The sequence below is a fragment of the Podarcis bocagei genome (assembly GCF_964188305.1).
Source record: "Podarcis bocagei genome assembly, chromosome: 17".
In the NCBI taxonomy this organism is placed as follows: Eukaryota; Metazoa; Chordata; class Lepidosauria; order Squamata; family Lacertidae; genus Podarcis; species Podarcis bocagei.
Genome location: NC_138143.1, coordinates 14,951,481 through 14,978,417, shown reverse-complemented (window position 1 = coordinate 14,978,417; position 26,937 = coordinate 14,951,481). Strand labels below are relative to the sequence as shown.

The window sequence follows — 26,937 nt, the reverse complement described above, 5'->3', positions numbered from 1 at the left end:
CAAGAGCTGTTTGAAGAATCGCTGTGTCGTCTGATATGTTCACCCACAACTTAACAATTACTCTTAGCATCCTGGCAGTATCCATAGCAGGCAGGGAATACTACCCCCAAACGAGGTAGCAACAACCCAAGAAGGGAGTGTACAGGAATGACCTAAGGACCGGACAGCTCCTAGGGCTCAGCATTATTTGCATGCATGTGCGAAGGGGAGTAGAGCTTTGGAGAAGCCTGCCAAGTAATCATAATCATAATCATAATAAATTTTTATTTGTATCCCGCCCGCCCCCCCGGAAAGGCTGGGCTCAGAGCGGCTAACATCATAAATGTGGCCCAGGACCCATGTACCCTGGTATGCCCTGCAGAGGACCTTAAGGTCTACAAATGACAACATTTTGGAGGTCCCAAGTCGCAAGGTGGTTAGATTGGTCTCAACTAGGACCATGGCCTTTTCAGCACTGGCCCTGACTTGGTGGAACACTCTGTCACAAGAGACTAGGGCCCTGCGGGACTTGACATCTTTCTGCAGGGCCTGCAAGACAGAGCTGTTCCGCCTGGCCTTTGGTTTGGACTCCGTCTGACCCTTATGTTTCCCTCCCCTTATGGTTTTGATCTATGGGCTATTTTTAAAATGAGGTTGCATTTTAAATTGCAATTTAACCTGTATTTTAAATTGGTCCCGTCCCCCGCTATCATATTTTTACTGTAATTTTACTGGTGTTAGCCGCCCTGAAGCCAGCTCTGGCCGGGGAGGGCGGGGTATAAATAAAATTTATTATTATTATTTATTATTAAAAACACCACATTATGCAATGAAAACAGACATCAATTAATTAAAATACATCTTAAAATTAATTCAGACAAGTTAAAATCTGGGCAGGTGGCAATTATCAGGTTGGAATTGAGAGTGATTTGCAGAAAGTCCTCAGATGCAGGTTGCTTTCTGTCCTGCAAGTGAGTTGGATTTGTATTGAGAACACACCTCCTGGCAGCAGCTGTCTTGACTCCCTGTCTTACATTCTGCATTCCACCACCAATCAAGGGAAACGCAAGCTTCTCCACTCTTTCTTTGTTTAACCTCCCCTTGTTTCTGCATTAGAAGAATGTTGGTGTCAACAGCAACATGAATTATGTAGGAATGGCGACATTTCTAATTTGGCATACTGCCAGGACAACCTAGTGCTTTTGCACAACAAAAATGGAACAATAACAACAACAACGAAAGGAACATCTGTGGTTAAGAAAAGTAACAGCATTTCAGTAGGAGGCTACATACCACACATGGTTCACTAAGGATGTGACCATCGCAAATGTTTTGGGGGTGCAAACTGTTGAAGAAAAGCAAGGACATTTCCTTCTTCTGAACTGCATGTTAATGCATGTATTACCTTGAACCACACAAAACCACTGTTTGTCTGGGATCTAGCCACCCCTTGCTTGTAGTCTTTGCTTTATCTAACTCCACCCCTAAAAGTGGAGCCATTTTGTTTGTTCTCTCCAGACAAGATATCTACTATTTCTCTTTTTATGTCTACTCATCCTATAAATAGTTCCTGCATGAATAAAGCCTTTTAACTCTAGAAACTTTAAGTGATTCTTCCAGTCTAATTCGCCCACGCTTCAAGGTCTGCTAACACAAATAACCTTGAATGAGGGAGCGCATGTGACACCCCGATAGCTTTAGGAACACATGTCATCCTGCAAATGCATCTGGAGGAACCCTAAAGCTGTTGATGGCACTACAAGCAGGATCTTTGCAGCTTAAGGCCCAGGTTGTTAGAGTGATAATAGAAAATGCAAGGTGAGCTTTTGTGATAAATCAAAAGTAGCTGAGTAAACTTCAGTGTTGGAACCTTTCCTCTCCTTCTCTCTCTCTCTCTCTCTCTCTCTCTCTCTCTCTCTTTCTCTTTCTTTCTTTCTTGAAATACATTACGTCCTGTTAATTTTTTGGTTTTTAATCAAATCTACCATCATGCCATCTTAGACAGTGTTTTGCTTTTTGTGGTTTGGATTATGAAGGTAATAAATGTGAACTGCTCTGCACATTTAAACATGTTGCTTAAATATTAAATATTATTATACACAGGTAAGCGGTTTCATGATTTCTGCCTACCGGTAAATGTTAAAGATGGTATCTTTCACAGGATAACAATCAGGGAAATGAGCACGCTAGCACTATGCTTAAAAAGTAGCTGGGTGTCAAAAGCGGAGTATCTTCTGTTTGTTGTGTCTCAATATATTAACTAATGGAGAGCTACAGAGGAAGTAGAAAAAGGGAAAGAAAGATGCTACAGACCTGGTCAATGATTTTATTCCTTCAACCCTGTCCCACAGCCAGAAAGCTGCGATGAGGTATTGGCCAAATTCTACAAGACACCATTCACACAACCATGTTAATGGCTGTTAAGAAGCTAAATGCCCTGATCCAGACTGAGACCCTGTTAAGGTGACCATGTACTCCTTTGCCCTCCACTGTGGTCCTGATCCGGATCCAAGGCACTTGCTCCTTACTTTTCAATCGCCTTTCCCACTACTGCTGATTCGGTGAATGGAGCCTTGTTGGGTTGGGCCAGGGTGGCAATTTACGCATTGCCAAGAATCAGAAAATGTATCATCCTAAGAAAGGGGATGCAGATCTGCATACAATTTATGTATGCTCCTTATAGGCATAGGTGTCTGTTTAGAAATAACGTTGCTCTACTATGAATTCAACACATCTCACTATATACAGTAGGGAAGACTGTGAGTGGGTGATTCAGCGTGGTGTAGTGGTTAGGAGCAGTAGACTCGTAATCTGGTGAACTGGGTTCGATTCCCCGCTCCTCCACATGCAGCTGCTGGGTGACTTTGGGCTAGTCATACTTCTTTGAAGTCTCTCAGCCCCACTCACCTCACAGAGTGTTTGTGGTGGGGGAGGAAGGAAAAGGAGATTGTTAGCCGCTTTGAGACTCCTTAGGGTAGTGATAAAGTGGGATATCAAATCCAAACTCCCTCCTCCTCTGATTCAAGTGCTAGTGGCTAAGGGGCAGCTACAACAGCCCTCCTGCTCTCCTTTCATATCGTCCTTTAACCCACACTTGACATGGACAGCTCATTGAACAGAAGACAATTTGGGAAAGGCACACTTCCCTTATCAGAATAGGCTCGCTAAGGGCCGCATTGGCTGGCTGCCCCCCTCCCCGAGTGGGTGAGCAGGTGGAACACCATAGCCCTGTGAATCCTCCATGCTCTACACCCACCTGGCGGCAGCAAGTGTTGGGCTGGTGTAGCAAGTTTTGTTCACCCTCCACCCCCAGCCCCTGGTTTTTCCTGGTGCATGCATGCGCACATGCACTCTGGGCACCAGCAAAGGACGCAACACCACTGCACCACACTAGCTTCCCAGCAGGTGGGTCGCTGTTGCTTACTGAAAGTTGACGGAGAGAGGATCCAGGGAGGATGACGCAGTGCAGGAGCACCAAATTGGCTCTACTACTGTGTTTGCACTAGGCTGACTACCCTGCCTGTCCCCCTTGACCCTTCAGGTAAGCCACAATGACCCACTTGCTGGGAAGGTAGCATGGCGGCTCCATACCACCTGACAAGCTGCTTCTGGATCTGTCTTAATTCCCCCTGCACAGTGTCAGCGACGGAGCTAGACGCTCGGGCACCCAGAGTGGCGCAAATGCCGTGCACCCAGGGGTGGGGCGATCCGCCCAGGGGGACAATCGCTGCGGTAGTGATCTGCCTGTCGGAACTCTACTTAGCCAAGCCGATAAGGCCTCATCTTCCTCCGAGCCGAGCCTTTGAAATCGCCTCCAACGTGTTTAATGACCTGAGCCTTTGATAAGGCCTCAAGCACATTCTATCCAGCAGGGTTCCCAGCACAGGGAAGAGACGAGAGATTTGGCTACATTATAAAGAGTTTTATTTCTAAACTACGCAGAACAGAAAAGACATCCTCTCTCTATGAAAGCAGAGAGCAACTGAAACAAAGGAACAAAGGAATCAGGAAACCACTAACGTCACATCCCGTCTCCTCTCCCGTGAGACTTTCAAGAGTCTGGACTGTCTCTGGAATGTAAACAGAGTCCTGTGACTCCCAGCAGCTGCACAGTGAGAAACAGAAACTAACACTGCCCAGGGGGCGATCAGCACAGTGCCGATCCACCCAGGAGGCATTTGGCATGGCGGCGATCCACCCACGCGGTGTGGTGGCGATCTGCTCGAGGGGTGATTGGCGCGGTGGCAATCCACCTGGGGGCCAATCGGTGCAGCAGCGATCTGCCCAGGGGGAATTTTGTCACCCCCCTCTGGGATGATACCCGTGGCAAACCGCCCCCACCGCCCCTCCTTCCTACATCCCTGCCCAGTGTTGGCTGAAGGTCATTGGGACTGCTGGTCAGAAGGCAGAGAGGGCACCAATAGGTGAAGCCGTCAGCCTATATCAGGCTGAGCCAGCTGGTTCCAGTTTTGGTCCTATCCGCTTCCCTGATGAGCTCTCCAAAGGCAACACAGAGACTAAGGTGAAGAAGAAGAAGAGTTTGGATTTGATATCCCGCTTTATCACTACCCAAAGGAGTCTCACTCAAAGCAGCTAACATTCTCCTTTCCCTTCCTCCCCCACAACAAACACTCTGTGAGGTGAGTGGGGCTGAGAGACTTCAGAGAAGTGTGACTAGCCCAAGGTCACCCAGCAGCTGCATGTGGAGGAGCGGGGATGCAAACCCGGTTCCCCAGATTACGAGTCTACCGCTTTTAACCACTACACCACACTGGAGGAGAGAGCTGGCAGGGAAAAGGCAAATACGTGGGGGCTGGCTGATGGCCGGCTGGGGTTGGTGAGGCAGGGCCCCATATGCCAGGATGCTTGAGCCTCTGCTCTCTTTACATCAGTGGAACTAGGTCATTACCTTTGATGGATTCAGGTTTTCTGCTATTTTCATCCTCCTCCTGCAAGGAATGGCAGTAGTGTTAAAGCAATGCCTTGGCACGTCCTTAAAAAACAATTCACAAAGAAATTTCCTACATGCCCAACAGCTCCTAAAAGTATTCATCTGGTTTTTTCTATTTTTTATTTTTTGCTTCAGACAGCTGGCACAACTCAGCTTCCTTGAAAACCCTAAAAATTGAAGCTGCCTGAACCCCAGGTAAACTATTGAAACAGGGGCTGAAGAGGGGAAATCCCAGCAACTAAATTAAAAAGGATGAGTCAGAGAGAACGAAAGTTAAATGTAAGTGGGTGATTATAAAACAGAGGTAGGTTTTTGAATGAGAGGGATATGTGAAAATGCATTTGCCTTCACATAGTGCATTGCAATGACATTTCAGCCTCATGAAAGGGTTTCAAAGTTGTTAATCACCCAGAAGCATAGCTGGGAACTTCGTGCTGCAAAATCCTTAAAATGAAGAGCAGAAAATCTTCCATTTTCCTATCTTTACATTCTCCAAGAGTGCAATCCTATACAGAGATTGATTGTGATGGATCATCTCGTCCAAGTCCTTGCGATGCAGGAACAGGTACCTATCTGGTGATCAAACCTGTGACCTTGGCGTTATCAACACCACACTCTAACCAACTGATCTAACCTGTCTACTCAGAAGTAATTCCTATTAGGTCCAGTGGGACTTATTCCCAGGTATACAAGTACAGGACTTCTGCCTCAATATGCTGCTAAAACTGAAATCTTATGCCAAAATAACTCAAGAGTAAGCCCCATTGAACTCAATGGAATTTCTACCTGAACAGACATGTATAGGATCGCACTGCAATCTGCTTTCTGTTGATAAACTGTCTTTCCCCTGGGGCTTGGTGTTGTGTGGTATTATTTCGTTTTTTACTTCCATACAATGCTAATCACTGGGAAAGGCTGAAAACAGGTTTAAAATTAGAGCAATCAGCCTTGTAAACGACTTTTTGTAGTGCTCATTATCATCACGAGTGCAACTCTGCAATTTATGCACCTTCTGGCAAAATATCTGTCCCTTTCTTCCCAAAATATGCAAACCCACAATGAGCACTTTCACGCAATGCTTGTTTCAGGGATCACCGGTTCCCCACCTACCTCTGATCCTGAGAATGAAGATATATTAGTTTATCTCTATCTATAAACAGATAGGCATAATAAAACCCTGCTGAAATAAAATACAACTCTCTCTCTCTCTCTCTCTCTCTCTCTCTCTCTCTCTCTCTCTCTCTCTCTCTCTCTCTCTCTGTGTGTGTGTGTGTGTAACTAAAAAGCATTGCTTACACAATTTGTATATAAATACGCATATGTATGCACATGCTGGGGAAATCTCAATGCATTTAATGCCAGGCTCCCAATTATCTTTGCAAATCAGATGTTAGGCTGAATCATAGATCAGTTCTGACTTCCTTACTCTGGCTTCTGGGCTCTTACAACATTTTCTTATGAGCCGAATTCTCAAGATGAGTGGATGATTTCCTTTCGGTTCCCACAATTTATCTCCTCTTCACATGGCTCCGGGATTTTTCGCTGAAGGTAGGTCTCAACTGCCTTTGCGTTACTAATCTCTTAGGATATTATTGGTAGAGTCCTTCTCTTTTGCTCTTGGAGTTGAAAAGCCAGTGGGCGTTGCTGTGTTTGTGGCTGGCACAGAGACGCTTAGGGTTTTCATTAGACTTTTACAGTGCAATTTGCCTTATATATGTTCGCTTGGAAGGTAACTCCGCTGTGTCCAATAGCCTGTGCGTTGGGGATTGTCCCCTGAAGGATAAATAAGCTGACTCATTTAGAACGAGGTAATAAAATCAGGTGCACTCGCATTCTCCCTGCGTTGTTTTGTGTGTGCAATATTTAGTCTGGAAGGGATTGTATAATATAATATATACTTAAAGACCTATTGCTTAATGAAATAGGCATACTAACTTTTGAATCTCAGAAAGAGATTAAAAAGATGCTATCCTGCCTTGATGAAGCATAGGCAAGGTGCATGTGTGCCGTTTAGACGTTTCGCAAGCTGCTATTCCCTAAGGAATATTTGCAAGACATAATGGCCTCAATCTAGATAAAGATTAGCTGAGATGATGCTCCATTGAAAGCAAAGGGATGTTCATCATAACCTGTCTAACCCCCATTACATTCAATGGGACAGCCCAATCCCATGCTTGTTTGCTTGGATTGACATCTGACAGTGTTTCCTGTGACTTACTCTCAGGTTGAGTGTGCACAAGGTTGCAGTCTTCTTTTTTTTTTTAAAAAAAATATTTTTTATTGATTTTTACATATTAGTTATCATTCATACAACAGAACTTCGCATCTTATACAATTTTTTTCGACTTCCATCAGCCCCTCTGATGGTCTTCCGTTCTTATCACTTACTCTGCATTTCTTAAATTCCTATTGCCTTTAATTATCTTAACTAACAGTCCCCCTCGTTATCTTTTTTTTTGCAATGTTTCAAATAGTTCACCTTACAAAACTTCTCGCAAACCTACAAACGTATTTTGATCCTCACAATTACTCTCCAAATAATCCGTAAATTTATGCCAGTCTTCTGTGAATCTCTGGCCCCGCAGATTTCAAATTCTTCCTGTTAATTTATCTAGTTCTGCATAGTCCATCAGTTTCATCCTCCATTCTTCTTTTGTCAGTAATTCTTCTTGTTTCCAATTTTGTACCAGTAATATTCTTGCTGCCGTCATTGCATATAGAAATAATTTACAATCCTTTATTTTTATATCATCTCCTACAATGCCAAGTAAAAATGTTTCTGGTTTCTTAATAAATGTATATTTCAACATTTTTTTCATCTTGTTATATATTATTTCCCAGAAGTTTTTCACTTTTTTACATTCCCACCACATATGGTAAAATGTTCCTTCTCCTTTTTTACATTTCCAACATTTATTACTCACTTTATACAACAAGGTTGCAGTCTTAGTCACTACTTGCCACAGCCAGATCAGAGCTGAAGAACTGGTGAGAGGGTACCGAGAAGTTTAATCTGAATAGCTGATTTTGCCCTGGGAAAACTTGTTCAATCATTAACCATTTGTTTCATGATCTGAACATTAAGAGGAGCATGTGGAGGAAGAAAGTGCAATTCTCCCTCTCCTGTCTTACTTCCTTGAAAGCTTCAAGATCATTTGAATTCCCCCTGCCCCGGCCAGTCTGGATCCAAACGCTGAAATCAGCTGGTTGGAAGAAAAGCACACTGGAGTGATTAATATTGTGTGTGTTTTAGACTACCCCACAATCTCACAAATATACATGGTTATAGAGCTGTAGTTGCTGCCACTAGGTCTGGGAGAAAAAATTGGTTCACTTCAAATTCTAATTCTAATGTGAACCTATCCAGTTCAGACTTTCCCAAATGATGTGTGAACTGACAGAGAGCTATCCTTCAAAATCTGCATTTCTCTGAATCCTATGGTGGAGCACCCCAACTAAATGCATATAGCAAGAGGGAATTGTGGCTATGTAAGTGAAAATAACATTGGTGTGAATCAGGCAAATTTCCATAGGAAAAGGTGCCTATTAGGATAAATTTGCATTAAAACATGAATTTTCGCGAGGACTTAAAAAAAAAAGCAAACTGATACAGAAATGTACAGAGCTGAACTGAAGGCTGCAAAAATGAGAAACTGAGATTCATAGATTTGCCTATCTACCTTAGCTCTCCCTTAAATTGGGGGGGGGGGACCACCACTAGAACTGAAGGCATCTTCTCCGTATAGTAGTAGCAGCAGCAGCAGCTGGTCCTTGTCTTCTGACATGACTCCTGCTTGTTTGCTCTCATTCCTACTCCTGTTTTGCCTCTTGGAAAGATATGGGGAGTGATAATTAAATTATTTATTAGTGAATAAGCAAATACACGCACTACAGAATCTCCCCTGGTTTTTTAGAAATTTAATTTTGTTTGGGAGGGTGGAAGGATGCACATAAATGTACAATCCCAATTAACCTTTTTCTCTATGTGTTTTGTTCCCTTCTTCTTCTTCTTCTTCTTCTTCTTCTTCTTCTTCTTCTTCTTCTTCTTCTTCTTCTTCTTCCATAAATTTGCCTTTGGGGGGTGGCCTTTGAAAAATGCCATTGGGTTTGAGTTGCTTAGAGTTGCCATTCTTTTTTAGGCTAGCGACTGGAAGACTTCGCATTGGGATCTTATTAAAGAGAAAGAAAGGCACCTCGTTGCAACATTTTATTTTGTATAATTACTTTTCTGTCTTTTTCTCTTTTTAATCCAGGATGGATTAAAATGAAACTTGAGTGTGGCATGGGAATGTTTGCCTTTTCTCCCTTTCAACTCGAAACACATTTTCCACGTCCAACATTTAATTTAGCAATGAGTTAATTGCAGGCTTTCGCTCATGCTGATCAGTTGATATTCTAACCTCCTTGGGAGAAACAGCTCTTTGTAGGTGGTACGATTTTTATCATTGTTCTTCTTTGGGCAACTTAAATATATATATTTATATTCTGGGAATAATTGGGTTGTATAATGTTAGTCATACTTAGAGTAGAATGGGCAGGACTATGGCTGCAGCCCTAAGCTCCTCGTTACCTGGGAGTAAGCCCCAGTTGGATTTACTTCTGTGCAGATATGGTTAGGATCGCATTATAACTTAGGCTCATTCATTTCAATGGGTCTACTCCAAGTATCATTTAGTTGGATGCAACCCATTATATTACAGCTAGCACAGTTTTATTTATTTTTTGTTTCCATCCCAACTTTTCTCCCAAGGAGGACATGGTCTTCCTCCTCCTTTAATCCCCACAACAGCCCTGTGAGGTAGATTAGGCTGAGACGAGGCCCAGGATCTGGCCCAGGGTCACCCAGTGAGCTTCCTCACTGGGAGATTTGAACACTGGTCTCCCAGGAATTAGTTCAACACACTAACCAGTGTTCCACACTGTCACAGACATGGGTACAGGGCCGGATTTAGGTTTGATGATGCCCTAAACTACTGAAGGTAATAATGGGGCCCTTGATATGTCCAGCTGTCCTTCGTCAACAACAATTTGTCACTGTTTTTTTGTGTTGAATATATGCTATATGGTAATTTATGGACCTCATAGGTATCTCATGCCATTTGCACATGTTGCCCTGCAACCAGTCCATGCAGAATGTAGGCACCCTATATATAGAAAGGAGCAAACCAGTGATATTTTAGGGAGCAGGCAAGCAGGCGGGGCCCATGACTTACATCGTAGGAGCCGACACAACACAAAACACTGTTGCTGTATGTAGGTTTTGTTTTATTTGGTTTTTATCTTATATTTTGGAATTGTGCATCCAGGTGTTTTTCCTTTAATTTTTTTTTGGGGGGGGGGCAGGAGAGTGGGGTCCTAAGCTATAGCTTGTTTAGCTTATACAGAAATCTGGCACTGCACGGGTAGCATGGTGTTTGCCATAACACTGAAAAAAGAAGAAGAGGAATTTGCTTGTTCTTGTTTGCCATGTGATTATTGCTAGGGTGTCCAGTTGCAAAGCTGAACAGGTTTCCTGCACTGCTGTACCTACTGAAATCCCCTTTTCTACAGAACTACTAACACCAACAAAATGGACCCCTGTTTTCTTTTGCATTTGGAGACACTAATGGAAGCACATATTTTGGTCAGAGAACCACATTACAAAATTCGGAGAAGCACACATTGCAAAGGATAGCCATGTTTCGGTTGCAGGATAGATTTGAGACATGCGAATTAGGTAGGTTTGCATTAAAATGCCGACGGAACCATATTGCATTCCCATCTCTAAAACGGATGGATTTATAAATTTGTAACATTTTTCTGCTTTGAGAACTGGAGAGGGAAGTGGCCAGAGAATACCTGAGGATGTTAACTCAAGCCCCAAAGTTGAGAGTAATCCTTTGGCATTGGCCAAGATTTTGAATCCTTTGTTCAGATCCCATCCCCCCCCCCGACTCATTGGATGAGCTCTTAGACAAGCCACTTCCTCATAGCCTTAGCAACTCATCCGTTATTGGGGAATAATAACACTGGCCTCCCTTGCAAGAGTGTTGTTCAGATTCCTAAAGTAATGTACATGAAGTGTTTAAAATGTGTTATATAAACAGCAATTACTGGTATATGTTGGAAGGGTCAGATAACAAATATGAGAAATGTATCCTGCAAAGCCTCTGAGCTTTTCCCAAGACATTTCATGCTTCTCAAGTTGAAAAAAATACATGTATTTGCATCCAGTTTTCTGATGTCTTCACATATGTGATTTGCTACATTTTCTATCTTAGGATAATTCAAGACATGGCTGAGTTCTCTCAGGTCCAAATCCAGCACCGTGACTTCTAAGAGCTTATCCTGTTACGACCATAAGCATTGTTCTTTTCCTACCCACAGCACTTTTTTGCAACTTTTCCAGTTGTGCAGTATCTATTTTCTTAATACCTAGAGAGGCTGCTGACGTTTCCCCTTATCGCTTTGATCAGTTTTCAGCTGAACTTTATTGTGTCCTAGATACATTTCCTTAATATTGGAAATGGACCTGATGTCTTTCCTGTTGTTGTTTAGTCGTTTAGTCATGTCCGACTCTTCGTGACCCCATGGACCAGAACACGCCAGGCACTCCTGTCTTCCACTGCCTCCCGCAGTTTGGTCAAACTCATGCTGGTAGCTTCGAGAACACTGTCCAACCATCTTGTCCTCTGTCGTCCCCTTCTCCTTGTGCCCTCCATCTTTCCCAACATCAGGGTCTTTTCCAGGGAGTCTTCTCTTCTCATGAGGTGGCCAAAGTATTGGAGCTTCAGCTTCACGATCTGTCCTTCTAGTGAGCACTCAGGGCTAATTTCCTTCAGAATGGATAGGTTTGATCTTCTTGCAGTCCATGGGACTCGCAAGAGTCTCCTCCAGCACCAGAAGCATCAATTCTTCAGCGATCTGCCTTCTTTATGGTCCAGCTCTCACTTCCAGCTCTCACTTCCTTTCCTAGTGTGTGCCAGATTTGGAGATTCTTAATATACTGGAAGTGAAGTCTATGCTCTGGCTATACAAATACAACTATGCGCACTTTGTATGTTTTACGCTGTATACGGCTTCTACGCATTAGGTATGCTGCTGCGGATTTTGAATCTATATAGCTGCTATTGTTAAATATGCATTATGTAGTCTAGCTGCACCTGAGGTAAGCAAATAATAATTTATTTTATCAGACTCTCAGGGGTTAAGTGGTGGTGTTTATTACTGGGCTGACTTTGTGAATAATTTGCTAGTGGTTCTTATTATGAATTGGTAATTATGACTATTATTTATATACTTGTTTTATTTGATTTATTTTTTGTTATTTTATGGCTATTATGTCACTTGTGTACGTTGTTGTTTATTATGTCACTAAACAGCCCTATGGTCTTTGACTAAAGGCAATATGTTAATTTCTTAAACTAATAATAATAAAAATAATAATAATAAAGCAGTTTCTGAGCTGTAAAGAAATATATATTCTGAAGTCAGTATTTCCAAACATCTTTGGTAAGGTATAATTCCTGATATCATAGAAATGAGGGTGCTTGTTATTGAGTTGTTGTTGTTTTTATTTTGATTATGTATTTTTTGTTTTTATATTCTGATTTTATTCTGTGAACCACCCTGAGACCTGGAGGTATAGGGGAGTGTATAAATTCAATAAATAAAAATAAAATACAGTTTGCCTTGTTTACCACATGCCCACCCTGGTCACGCAACAAGTATATTAGTTGGCATCTATGTCAAATATTAGCAACTATGCATTTCAGCTCCATTCAAATAAATATATCATTTGCCATTTACCTCAATGGGATTCAGACTGTGTACCAGACATGCATGGGTTTTTTTTTCCTTTCATATATCAACAGGGCCAGGTTTAGGTTTGATGAGGCCCTCAGCTCCTGAAGGTAATGGGACCCTTTATGTGTCCAGCTGTCCTTTGTCAACAACATATTGTCCCTGTTTTTTTGTGTTGAATACATGCTATATGGTAATTTATGGACCTAATAGGTATTTGCACATAACAAAATATGTACATTTGCATATAACAAAATATGTATTTTATCAAAATAATTGTTAAAAAGTCCATGCAGAATGTAGGCACCCTATATATAGAAAGGAGCAAACCAGTGATATTTTAGGGAGCGGGCTAGCAGGCGGGGCTCATGACTTACATCATAGGAGCCTACATAACACAAAACACAGTTGCTGTGTGTAGGTTTTATTTTATTTGTTTTTTATCTTTTATTTTGGAAATGTACATCCGGTTGTTTTTTCTTTCAATTTTTTGGGTGCCCCAAGAGAGTGGGGCCCTAAGCTGTAGCTTGTTTAGCTTATACGTAAATCCGGCAATCTTTTGAAGCAAGCACACAGTTTATCACCAGTGCTTTCTACAGCCCTATACCAACCGTAACCCACCCCTGGCTAGATTCTTTACAGTCCATCCATTTTTGAAAACAACCATTGTGAGCCACATTATAAGTCCGACTGACACTCTTTGACTCGGTCGGTCAAAAGTTGTGCAGGCCTGATATAACACAGGAGTCTGAAATTACCAAAAGACAACACTGTATGAAAATGATCGCTTCGTAATAGCAATGACATTATTCATTACTCTAAATATAATAGTTTTTGGGAATTTTTGAAGATCAGCAAGTTAAAGAGTTCTTTAAAAATGTAATCACAGCCCCAGATTGACAATATCTTGCTTTAAATCAAGCAAGAGTCTTTCTTCTCAACCCTCGGGTAATGAACGCTGTGCATTATGATGGATGTTCTGTCTGCTAAGCTTCTGCTCACGGTATTCTTCTTACAAATCAGTTTCTCTGTCAGCTAATCTTGCCCAGAGGCCACCATCTCCTGGGATAATCTCTTGCAGATGAAGCCCCCATTGCTACGAATGGAAGCTGTAGCAGTTGAAGTCCCGTTCATTTAAACAAAGCTACCACAAATGACTGTCACAGAGGATGGTGCCAGTCTAAAATCCAGACATGTTCCATCGTGTGGAAGAGTATCAGTCAATTTATTATTTTTATTTTTATTTTTTTAAAAAAAGCAATAGCGACAATACTTAAATTTCTGGACAGCTGTGCCAAATATGGGGAAAGCCAAATATAAAATTATTGTATTAACAGTGTTTATAGTCTTATTACCCTGTAATTATATTACATCTCTGGCTGGTTTTTCTTTCCTTTTCATGCCTCCTCTAGCATACTGCTGCCTGAACTTGTTTGAAAAATGCAAAGTAGGTGAAGCGATCTCTTTTTATTGGCCAAGCTTGTATTTAAGGATTTGGGAGCCTTTGGGATCTTGCAGGGTTCTTTCTTAGACCAGGAGGTTCAGAGAAAAGCACTATAGGGCACGCTCTGGTCCCAAGTTTAATAGTTTTAAGTCCCGTTGACCCCACTGGGGGAGCAGAGCTCATGCTAACATTTCTCCCATGGAAATCAGAGGGGAGTTGAAAAATCCCTTAATCTCTGGTCCAATCATTCAAGTTCCCAACTTTCTTCAAAGGCAGGAAAAGATCAACAACAAATGCCATAGCATTCACTTAAACTGGGGGACAATAATCTGTGCAATATTCAAACTATCAAACTGGTTGTTTTTTCCCCAAAATTTCCAGGAAAAACGGCCTTTGAAAAAAATGGGAGGGAAACCCTGATTTTTTCCAATCTTTCCGGGGGGGTTTTCCAGGCCTTTCCATCTCTAATCTGGTCCAGTGTAGAAGTCCAGGTAGCAGAAACATCTGCAGTGGAAATCCTTTCAAACAATGTGGTGATATGGACGAGTATCCCATTTCTCATTTTAACTTGCATTCTGGGACAGCCTTCTTTGCAGCGCAATCTGATGCATATCTCTTCAAAGGTAAGTCCCATTGGGCTCAGTGGGACTGACTTCCAGGTAAGGACCGGGGAGTTAATTAAGTAGATTTCAATGGGTTTCCATAGAATGTTTGTGTTGTGTTGAAACCTTATGAATAGGTCTGCAGTCTGCGTTCTCCAGGAACATGCATGCAGGAAGCGAGGGCAAAGTTCTTCAAGAATGATAACCACACAGTGCATATGATATTAGACAAGGGATCCGTGCCAGTTTCCTGTCTGGGCATATTCAGTGTGTGAGTCACTCGGAATACTTTGCGCTTGTAGTCAGATTGTGACTGAGAACATAGGAATGTTCAGCCCACCTCACCCTGGGTCCTGTCAACCTCTTCAAGCTTCCTTCAGGTGGAAGCTAGTCTTTTATAAGGGAAGCCACAGGGAACCCCCACTTGGGTTGAGGCTGCCATGTGAGGGGAAAGTAGGATCCGACACCTTTTCCTCTCCCACAAAGCCAACCCAAGGATTATCTCTCCAGAGCTGCTATGAACCACAGAAGGGGAAATTTGCAATCTTATAAGTGAAAGCTCCCAAGTTTCTCCCTAGACAAAAGGTAAAGGGCCCCCTGACCATTAAGTCCAGTCGTCGCCGACTCTGGGGTTGCTCATCTCGCTTTATTGGCCGAGGGAGCCGGCGTACAGCTTCCGGGTCATGTGGCCAGCATGACTAAACCGCTTCTGGCGAACCAGAGCAGCGCACGAAAACGCCGTTTACCTTCCGCTGGAGTGGTAGCTATTTATCTACTTGCACTTTGACATGCTTTCGAACTGCTAGGTTGGCAGGAGCTGGGACAGAGCAACGGGAGCGCACCCCAGTCATGGGGATTTGAACCACCGACCTTCTGATCAGCAAGCCCTAGGCTCAGTGGTTTAGACCACAGTGCCACCCGTGTCCCTTTCTCCCTAGATAAAGGTAAAGGGACCCCTGACCATTAGGTCCAGTTGTGGCCGACTCTGGGGTTGCAGCGCTCATCTCGCTTTATTGGCCGAGGGAGCCAGCGTACAGCTTCTGGGTCATGTGGCCAGCATGACTAAGCCGCTTCTGGCGAACCAGAGCAGCACACAGAAACACTAGCAGCAATTTAGGAGTACTATCTGGCCCATCACCTGGGGTGAAAAAATAGGTTCTCCTATGAAATAGTCCTGTCTCACCCCCATTGCCATGACTCTAATCCAAAATGGGGTTGTGCTGCTTTTTCAAAAATAAAATTACTTTGGAAGTTCCAAACATGGAGCTCCAATGTAATATAGCTGAACTATAAGCTCCTCAAAGCAGAGATCTGCCTTATTTATCTTGTTTCTCAATTATGCTGGTACACTAATAGTGTTAAGGAGCTTACAAACAAGGTTAAACCAGGCTTCCTCAACGGCAGCCTATAACTCCCATGGTCCCTAGCTAGCAGGACCAGTGGTCAGGGATGATGGGAATTGTAGTCTCAAAGCATCTGGAGGGCCGAGGTTGAGGAAGCCTGGGTTAAACTGAGTTTGTGTGCATAGGATTGCAGCAGTTCGCATTCAGCCGTGGCGTCTTACATGATTTGTAAATTCAGTCTCAATTAATAATTGACCTTAAGGGTCAAAGTACATGTTTTAATACAACATCAATATGCAAAGGCAAGAAAATGCAATACAAGCCAGAAAAGACCTGTAGTGATTATTATACAGCCATGATTTTATTTGTGGCAATGATATGATTGGTTGGTTGGTTGGTTGGTTGGTTGGTTGGTTGGTTGGAGCACTTATAACAATGCCACAGAGCCCACTTTACAAATGTGTAACAAACAAAATAGAGAATACTGTTGAATATGCTGGCTGATCATCCTTTGTTGGGCTAGCTCAAGATGACTAGCTCGATGTGAGTTAATTGTGTACTATTCCTGACAGCTTTATCTCTAGCTTTTGGGATGCAATACCCATCAGCACCTGTTGTCTTTGTCCATGGAGTTTTCTTGGCAGGGATACTGCTCCAGGTGGATCCCATTTGGTCAAAACTCTCCACTATGACCTGCCCATCTTGGATGGCCCTGCTTGGCATAGCTCATAGCTTCTCTGAGTTATTCAAGCCCCTTCGCCACGCCAAGGCAGTGATCCATGAAAGGGATCATGGATCCATGAAGGGGATCCATGAAGGGGATCTTGGATCAGTGATCCATGAAGGGGATCTTAAAAAGCAGAGACATCACCTTGCCAACAAAGGTCCGTATAGTTAAAGCTATGATTTTCCCAGTAGTGATGTATGGAAGTGAGAGCTAGACCATAAAGAAGGCTGATCGGTGAAGAATTGATGCTTTTGAAGCAGGAGACTCTTGAGAGTCCCATGGACTGCAAGAAGATCAAACCTCTCCATTCTGAAGGAAATCAGCCCTGAGTGCTCACTTGAGGACAGATCCTAAAGCTGAGGCTCCAGTACTTTGGCCACCTCATGAGAAGAGAAGACTCCCTGGAAAAGACCCTGATGTTGGGAAAGATGGAGGGCACAAGGAGAAGGGGATGACAGAGGACGAGATGGTTGGACAGTGTTTTCGAAGCTACCAGCATGAGTTTGACCAAACTGCAGGAAGCAGTGGAAGACAGGAGTGCCTGGCGTGCTCTGGTCCATGGGGTCATGAAGAAGCGGACATGACTAAACGACTAAACAACAACAACCCATCAGCACCTAAAGGAGAAGCAGAAAAACCATTACTTTTACGTTTCACTTTGGACAGAGATCGCTACAAATAACGTGATGCTGAAGCCTTTGGGCTGGGATGGCTTTTTCCTGTGGGCTAGAAAAGGTTTCCCATCCTGACCCATTTGCTTCCAGCATTCCCTGCTTCCATATTTGTGGATCAAGCAAATATGACAAAGATAGCATAATTATCAAGTACTGTATTTCCCCCATGTATAAGACTATATTTCCCCCCAAATTTTTTAAGTTTAAAATTGGGGGTCATCTTATACAGGGAATGTTGTAATGAAATATATAAATAATTTTATTTCTTAGTTTCGGACTCAAAAAATAGGGGTTGTCTTATACATGGAAAAATGCAGTAAAGATACTGAAAGTGTTTAGGGGTGGAGTTTGAGGCTGTCCAATATTAAATTAGATTCAAAAGGGATACTGGCAGGACCGGAAAGTCAAAGTTCATGAATACTTCGGAATGGGAGAGTCGCTGTTTGTAGCTGAGCCTCTTCCCTCTCAACCTCAGTTCTGTCTCTTTTTCTTTTCTACACATTAACTGCCAACTCTGTTGGGCTCCTCTCTGCAGACTGCTCCCATGAAACAGAAAGAAAGAAGTTGTGGCTGATTGCTGAGTTTAGAAAACTACCACTACTTCCTTGTTACCATTTGATTACAAAAGCAGTCTTTCTCTCTCTCCTAATCAGGGCTGGATTTAGGTTTGATGAGGCCCTCAGCTACTGTGGGTAATGGGGCCCTTTATATGTCCAGCCGCCCTTTGTCAACAACCAATTGTCACTGTTTTTTTGTGTTGAATATATGGTACATGGTCATTTATGGACCTCATGGGTATCTCAAGCCATTTGCACATGTTGCCCTGCAACCAGTCCATGCAGAACGCAGGCACCCTATATACAGTGGTACCTCGGGTTACATACGCTTCAGGTTACATATGCTTCAGGTTACAGACTCCGCTAACCCAGAAATAGTGCTTCAGGTTAAGAACTTTGCTTCAGGATGAGAACAGAAATCGTGCTCCGGCGGCACGGCAGCAGCATGAGCCCCCATTAGCTAAAGTGGTGCTTCAGGTTAAGAACAGTTTCAGGTTAAGTACGGACCTCCGGAACGAATTAAGTACTTAACCCGAGGTACCACTGTATAGAAAGGAGCAAACCAGAGATATTTTAGGGAGCAGGCAGGGTCCATGACTTACATCATAGGAGCCAACACAACACAAAACACTGTTGCTGTAAGTAGGTTTTATTTTATTTGTTTTTAATCTTCTATTGTTATATTTTCCTCCCGACCAGCTCTGATCACGCTTTTCTTTGCTGCATTTTTGGGTGATTTTAAATCTCTCCTGGGGTTCTCTCTCCAAAGAGTAGACAGATAAAAAAACTTTATTCGCATTAGCCAATGGCCATAGCAACAATAAAACATTACAGTATACGCAGAAAGGGAAATTTGATATAAGAGCACAATTTAAAGTCCCGAATCAGCAGTCAGTTAGTGGCCCTTATTCTGATTGCCCCTGCTATGAATCTAGCAACCTTTGCTGTTAGCTGCTCATTTTGATCTGATAGAAGAAAGGACATTGTGGCAGTGGTTGAGCGCCCCGGGATGGTCAGTACGAGTGGGGTGATAATCTCATTCCTGAAGTCCATAGCTGTCAAGCGTCCCTTATTTGGTGGGACTGTCCCTTATCCCAGGGCCATGTCCCGCTGCTGTCCCTTATTGATGATGTCCCTTAAATAAGCTACTGAAGGTAATGGGGCCCTTTCTATGTCCAGCTGTGCTTTGTCAACAACAAATTGTTGCTGTTTTTTTGTGTTGGATATATGCTATATGGTAATTCATGGACCTAATAGGTATCTAAAGCCATTTGCACGCAGCAAAATATGTATTTTATCAAAGTAATTGTTGATCCCTTATTTTGGCTGCTGATCCCTTATTTTCGAGTCTGCTGGTCCCTTATTTTCAAATCTGTAAGTTGACAGCTATGCTCAGGTCTTTGTAGAGAGTGCAAGACAGGAGGACGTTTCGATGCTACCATCTCCACAGGGGCAGATGTTTCTCAGGCTGGATCTTTTGGAATCTCCAAAGAGTTCTTTCCCCAAACCTACATCTTGGCATCCAGGGAAATTCTGCATATATTGCACCAACATTCCCGGCCTGCCTCCTGAAATTGTTCAGTCCCTGGAGGACTGCGAGATGCATTTTCAAGTGATTTGACCGTGGCTGGAAATCTGTACATGCAAAAGCAATGGGGAAGGAAGTTGCTACAGAAAAGCAAAATGTCTTCCACCACCCAAAGTGGTTTGCTGCAGTCGTACGTACCTGTGACTTCCAAACTATATTGGCTTCTTAAACATTGGTGAAATATTAAGAAGAAAGATACATAAGAATCAAAGAAATCTCAACACAGATTTTTATGACTCTTGTGCTGTGTCTGTGATAAAAGGTTGTTTGCACTGAATCATGGAAACCACAAAGAGTTCTGACATGCGCCCAGAAACGTCTCAAGACCTTTGTTCTAATTTCATATATTCTTCGAAACAAGGGCTCAGTCCCTGCTAAGGAGAAAAAAATGCCACACTGTCAGTTTACTTGTTTTATTTTCCTCGCAATCGGCTTTGATCACATTCTGATTTTACTTTCCATAAGGAAATATTCCTCTTCATTACTTAATTCAGCTCTCCTTAATCATCAGTAGCTAAAATGGCACTGTTAAATAAGAGGCATTATTAAATACAAATTTATGATTCATCCATGGCATTACATTGCTATTTTTTTAATGGCAACCATGACTTTTTTCTATGGCTTCATACCAAATCGATAGAACCAGTAACTTCAAATCGAAGCAACGCTTGATCATGTCAATGAATAATTTCTAATTATAGCTTAATTTCTCCAATATCCCCCCGCACTGCCACCGCCGTATGAACACTGTTCCAACATTACAAAAGCTATTGTTACAATGAGAATCCTAAGTATAAAACATATTCTGGAAGTACATGTGTTTTGGGGGTTCAAAGAGCCTGGGTTGCTTACCCTGTAAACTCTCAATTTCAGGTGTTTTACTAAAGTGACTTATACCATATGAAGCTGCCTTATGCTGTGATGGGGAACAAATTCACTTGGCTGACATTTTATTGCACATCTGCCTAATTCAAACTTGCTGAAGCAGTATGTCAAGTGAAGCACAGTATTCCTTCAAAATGTGACCCCCCCCCCCCGATTTTGGTGGTGCAGTTCTCCAGTCAAAAATTGCATTCCAAACAATCATATGTTAGAGGAAACTGCAATAAAAATGTGGGGAGACCCAGTACAGCATTCAGAAACTGGAAGGGAAATATTTTAGCAACTCTGTTACTGACTTAAAGGGCCATTCGTGAACAAATGGTGTGAAATTGCTAAATTGCAACTTGTCAAAGAGGTTCAATTCTATCACTGGTGGCCTATATAGGAATGACAGGGTGTGTTGTGTAATCAAGACTGCTTTGCAAAGGGTTGATACAATTTTCACAGTCTGTATTTTATTTTTTTGCATTTTGTTTGCTTCTCACATTCGCTCCCCAACTTAGGATAACACTTCGTTCATCTGATGAAGTGGATTCTAGTCCATTGACGTTTATTCCTTAGTTAATTTGCTACAGGTTTTAAGGCATGGCTAGGCAAACTAAGGCCCGGGGGCTGGATCCGGCCCCATCACCTTCTAAATCCAGCCCACGGACTGTCTGTGAATCAGCGTGTTTTTACATGAGTAGAATGTGTCATTTTATTTAAAATGCATCTCTGGGTTATTTGTGCGGCATAGGAATTCATTCATTCCCCCCCCCAATATAGTCCAGCCCCCCACAAGGTCTGAGGAACAGTGGACTGGCCCCCTGCTGAAAATAAGTTTGCTGACCCCTGCTTTAAGGTATTCAAAGTTTCACAAAGACTCACTGATGTTTTTGCGGCGGCGGCTCTTGTTTATTTTTAATATCATGCCTGTCGTGCAGGATGCAGCGACTAGTCGCTTCTGCTTAAAAAAGAAATATTACTGACAACACTTTGAGAAATCGGAAAATCTGATTTGTATAGAGATCGTGACGAATGTCCACAAAACCTAGTAAAATAATAATAATGTGAAATATTCTTCTTTTATTTGATGTGAGAGGAAGATAAATTTTAAACCATGCATCTGAGCTCGATTTACTTCGGCAGATCCTTCCAGTGGATGTTTTAACTTGTCTGTGCACAAGTTTGCATTCTTGAGAGTTTGTTACTATTTCTCCTGGGCCAAATTGCATGTGATGGCAGGCGACTGATGGCTTTAAACGGGACGGCCTCAATTATGTATTTAAAGCAGGAGTACAGTATGTGATTAAGGCTGCAGTTTTCCCCACTTACCTAGGAGTAACAGTGTCACTCAAGACATGTCTACTTTCACTATAGCTCAGTCGGTAGAGCATGAGATTCTCCATTTCAGGGTTGTGGGTTCAGGGCCGGATTTAGGTTGGATGTGGCCCTCAGCTACTGAAGCATAGCTGTCAACTTTTCCCTTTTCTTGCGAGGAATCCTATTCGGAATAAGGGAATTTCCCTTAAAAAGGGGGAAATGTTGACAGCTATGTGAAGGTAATGGGGCCCTTTCTATGTCCAGCAGTACTTTGTCAACAACAAACTGTCGCTGGTTTTTTGTGTTGAATATATGCTACATGGTAATTTATGGACCTCATAGGTATCTAAAGCCATTTGCAATTAACAAAATATGTATTTTATCAAAGTAATTGTTGAACTGAAATACAGTGAAGAAGAAGTATATTAATAGTGAAATACAGTTAAGAAGAAGTATAGAAGTATAATAGTGAAATAATTATTAAGCTTGGTTTTGGAACGCTTTGGTTTTGGAACAGACTTCTGGAACGGATTAAGTTTGAGAACCAAGGTACCACTGTATATAGAAAGGAGGAAACCAGTGATATTTGAGGGAGCAGGCGAGCATGTGGGGCCCCTTCCTTACATCATAGCTAAATAAGCATAGCTAAATCTGGCACTGCTTGTGTTCAAGCCCCACACTGGGCCAAAAGGATCCCTGTGGTCCCTTTGTTGCCGGAAGGAAACCCCCCCCCCATCATTCAGTTTGTACAAACACCACACACACGACATACGTGACGTTTCAGTTATAAATTCATAGTAAATCAACCATACATCGGATTTACACCGGTCCACTTTTATTTTACTCCATGAAGGAAGGACTATCAAAGGGGGATGGTTTGATACAGGATGGCCATAATCCCTTAACCATACCAGCACATACACAGGAGCCCTACCCAGTTGGCATGACAACCTTGATGGTCCCAGACAGAAGACCATCAAGGTCACAAAGGACTTGCATATGGGAGTGGATTCAACATGGACTGGAACAAAGGACAATGATCAGATCTTCCCTCTGGGGGCAGGAAACTGCCAGCTCCCCTTTGTCTCCTGGAAGTGACTCATGGGGAGGCTGAAAGGAGGAACCAGCCAGGTGACAAGACACTCAGGTTACCTCCACAACTCCTCCCTCAACCCCTCCTTTTTGTGATGTGTCAATAATGTAGTCATGATGTAGTTGTGATGTAGTTCTAGGGGTGTAGTTTGGGGGATTAGTAACTAATAAAAGTTAGGGTTCTCTTTTGTTCGGGACTTCCATTTTGTTTCACCTGGTGGCAGGTGGGAGTCCTGTTGTGACAGTCTTCAATAAAGACCAAGCCTACTGGCTGCTGTTTTGCTCTGGTATTCCTGGCTAGTGTCCTTGTTTTTTTTGTCCAAGGGAGCCCTCGGATTTTTCCATTAACACCTTCCAAATGTATGGTGCTATGATTCTACTTATTTCATAAGGCTCATTGAGTCGATAGGACTTCCCCATAACATTTTATTAATTTTCCAACAATAGCAAAAATCCGGCACTGGTTCTGAGGTAAAGCCAAAGCAAATATCACATTTGTCCCTTTGTCTGCAGTACTCAGAAACTTCGATTTTCAATCCCGACGCCCAACATTTTGTTCAATCGTCTGGAAGAGGATGCTATTAATGTACACCTGTTTTTCTTGTCCACTGAGGAGTCAAGGTTCCGACACGTGTTCTAGAACCTCCCATTTTATTATGAGTCAGTCTCTTTGTGGCAGAGGCCACGTGAATTGGTGGACACCTTCAGGTTTGAGCCTGCTCCCCAGCCCAGCCTTTATATATGTTGGCAGAGCTTGCTGGCCCGCAAGGCAGCCTCATCATCCCCTTTTGGCAAGGGGACCAAGGCTAATGACTAGCAAATGGGAACAGTGAGTAATCCATCAAGGAGCCAACACGTCCAGCCCATAGGATCATTCATTTCCACAATGAAAATTCAGCATCCGCTTTGGTGACTTATGGTCTTGAACTCGCAAGTGGGTCAAGGTGGGAGATTCTCTTGAGAGTTCCCAGAAATAATAAAAAAAGTCAATGTGAATTTGAATATGTTTTATGTTCTTTGGAAAGTAACACATATAAAATAACAAAGTAACCTGCAAACAAACGTTCGTGGGGGAAATATCCGATTTCAGTGTCTAAAAATTATCTGGTTGTTCATTATTGTAGGGTTTAAGAATGTGGAATTTCCCTAGCTTTTTTGTGTGTTGTTTTCTTTTTTTTATAAGATATTTATTAAGATTTTTTCATACATTACAATAAAAATGGAAAAAGAAAAAGAAAAATGCAAAATAAAAACAGTTAAAAACACATTAATTTTCCGTTTCTTATTTTCCTTAAGCTTATTTCCCCGGACCTCCTCATACCTCCCATTTTTGTATTCCACTTAAATTTATTACAGATAGGTAGCCGTGTTGGTCTGCCATAGTCAAAATAAAAAAATTCCTTCCAGTAGCACCTTAAAGACCAACTAAGTTAGTTCTTGGTATGAGCTTTCGTGTGCATGCACACTAAGTTAGTTCTTGGTATGAGCTTTCGTGTGCATGCACAGAAGAAGTGTGCATGCACACGAAAGCTCATACCAAGAACTAACTTAGTTGGTCTTTAAGGTGCTACTGGAAGGAATTTTTTTATTTTAAATTTATTAGTTCAGCAAATCCTTACCATTAAGCTTTTACCCATTTATAGACCTTTGTTTCATATTCTCTTAAAGCATTACAGCTAGAAACCACTTAATTTCTATCCAACATCATTCTAACATTCATTAATTTTACAATATTTCTGTAAGTAATCTTTAAATTTCTTCCAATCTTCTTCCACCGACTCTTCTTCCTGGTCCCGTGTGTTGTTTTCATTTATGATGTTTTTTTTAGTTATATTGCAAACTGCTTAGAGATTTCCCCCTGAAATACACAGAGTATATAAGCTGTCCAAAAATTAAAAGAATCTTCCTAGTCCTTTCTGTAATACTGGAAGCCCGTGTGTGCTTATTCTTTGAAGACACCATCTGAACAAAAAGAATAAATCTGGCAATATGTAAACGTACAATATGTAAAAGCAGTGACCAAGTCGAAGTGGGAGCAGATGGGAGCAGACTGACAGCCAAAAGGCTCTCCAAGGGGCTTTGAAAATATTCTTGCACTCAAATCTGGCATCGGAAACAGAAATAAGATGCTTTTCCTATCATGCTAGAATTATCTTGATGGCATTTCTTGCCTGGGACCCCGTTCAACCCTGGCGTTACCCTTCAGCCTCTCTCTTTTAGGCAGCAGAGCCTCTTGGGATCCATTAATTAATTAATTAACATACTGCCCTTCATCCATAGCTCTCAGAGCGGTTTTCTCTGATTCCAGAGAGTGGGGTGGATTGTGTTCATTCCACGCATGAGCCCACTGGAAAGAATGGGAGTTGCACAAAGGCAAAGCAGTACACATTTCAGGGGGGGATTGGGCCCAAAGAAAATTACTCTAGAGTCAAGTGACATTCCAATTACTTGTGTAATTACCCAGTTATCTCCTCCATCTTCACTAGTGTTGGTAAAACAATTTCTGAACCAAGCAATCCCTACATGACAACGTCTGTTTTTGCGGGAAATCTCCGTGAGTTAATTATCGTTGCAAAACAGATCGCCAGCATTGATTGTGTGGGAATGTTTTCTTACTAGGAAACCCAGATTACTCCAACAAACCACGGAACGAGGAGATAAAAATGAAAATGAACAGCCATCCTTGTGCAGTTGTGATTTTTACGATGGTCTGTTAATGCAAAATCCTGTTTGCATTATCCCAGCACGGCAGTTGATCAGTAACTGTTACTTGAGTCATCTTTTAATTCTACCAAATATGACATTGTACTGAAGATAAAGGAAACTATTTTTTAACTATTCCTTTTTAATGTGTACTTTTTTGTATTGCTATGGATATTTATGTGTATCCATACTGGATAATCTCAACGGATTGCATCTTCAAAGGAATTACAATTGGGCCTCTGAATGTGACTAACATGACTGGGGGAATAGCTGAAATCGGGTTGGTCCCATTCAGGGGTGCCTCAACTCAATTGACTCATAACACAGAAGGGCTATAACTCAGAGGCAGAGCTTCTACCAGAGCCAGTGTGGTGTAGTGGTTAAGAGCGGTGGACTTGTAATCTGGTGAACCGGGTTCGCTTCCCCGCTCCTCCACATGCAGCTGCTGGGTGACCTTGGGCCAGTTACACTTTGAAGTCTCTCAGCCCCACTCACCTCACAGAGTGTTTGTTGTGGGGAAGGAAGGGAAAGGAGGATGTTAGCCACTTTGAGACTCCTTTGGGTAGTGATAAAGTGGGATATCAAATCCAAACTCTTCTTCTTCTACCTTACATGCAGGTCTCAGGTTCGATCCTTTCCATCACCAGGAAGGACTGGGAAGGACTCCCTCCCTGAATCCTTGGAGATCCACTTCCAGTGGATCTAAACTATATAAATACATGATCTGACTCAGTAAAAGGCAGCTTCATGGGTTCATATAGCAGCTCTTCCCTTCCCCAGGATCACAATTTCATCCACTATGCTCACAAGGCAACTTGAGCCCTGCTAATGATTCATACCAAGTTATTTCAAATTCACCAAGAAGATAATCTCTCCCCTCCTTCTCTGAGGACATACCATATATTTGCTCTATAAGACTCACTTTTTCCCTCCTAAAAAGTAAGGGGAAATGTGTGTGCGTCTTATGGAGCGAATGCAGGCTGCACAGCTATCCCAGAAGCCAGAACAGCAAGAGGGATTGCTGCTTTCACTGTGCAGCAATCCCTCTTGCTGTTCTGGCTTCTGAGATTCAGAATATTTTTTTTCTTGTTTTCCTCCTCCAAAAACTAGGTGCGTCTTGTGGTCTGGTGCATCTTATAGAGCGAAAAATATGGTATGTCTTTCCAAAGCAGAGAACGGTTCCCTTTTGAATGAATTCCAACAGCCTTTAGTTTCCCTCAAAGAGAAAATGCAAAATATCTTCAATATGTCAGCCTCAGACTTATACATGGCATACAAACCACAGGGGCAGTGATTTGGAGAGATCAGAGG

The 26,937-nt window shown here is 42.4% G+C and overlaps 2 long non-coding RNA genes across 2 annotated transcripts in view; both read left to right on the top strand.

The window, feature by feature from the left end:
• The first annotated feature begins 6,357 nt into the window (after positions 1-6,357).
• LOC308577043 overlaps positions 6,358-26,937 on the top strand; it is a 50,599-nt gene continuing 30,019 nt past the window's right edge. Inside the window, exon 1 of the long non-coding RNA XR_014003379.1 lies at positions 6,358-6,478. This is a non-coding gene — a long non-coding RNA (uncharacterized lncRNA). The remainder of the gene's footprint in view (positions 6,479-26,937) is intronic.
• LOC308577057 lies at positions 23,623-25,761 on the top strand. Its single transcript, XR_014003396.1, has 2 exons — positions 23,623-23,752; positions 25,410-25,761. It is a non-coding gene; the product is annotated as an uncharacterized lncRNA (long non-coding RNA).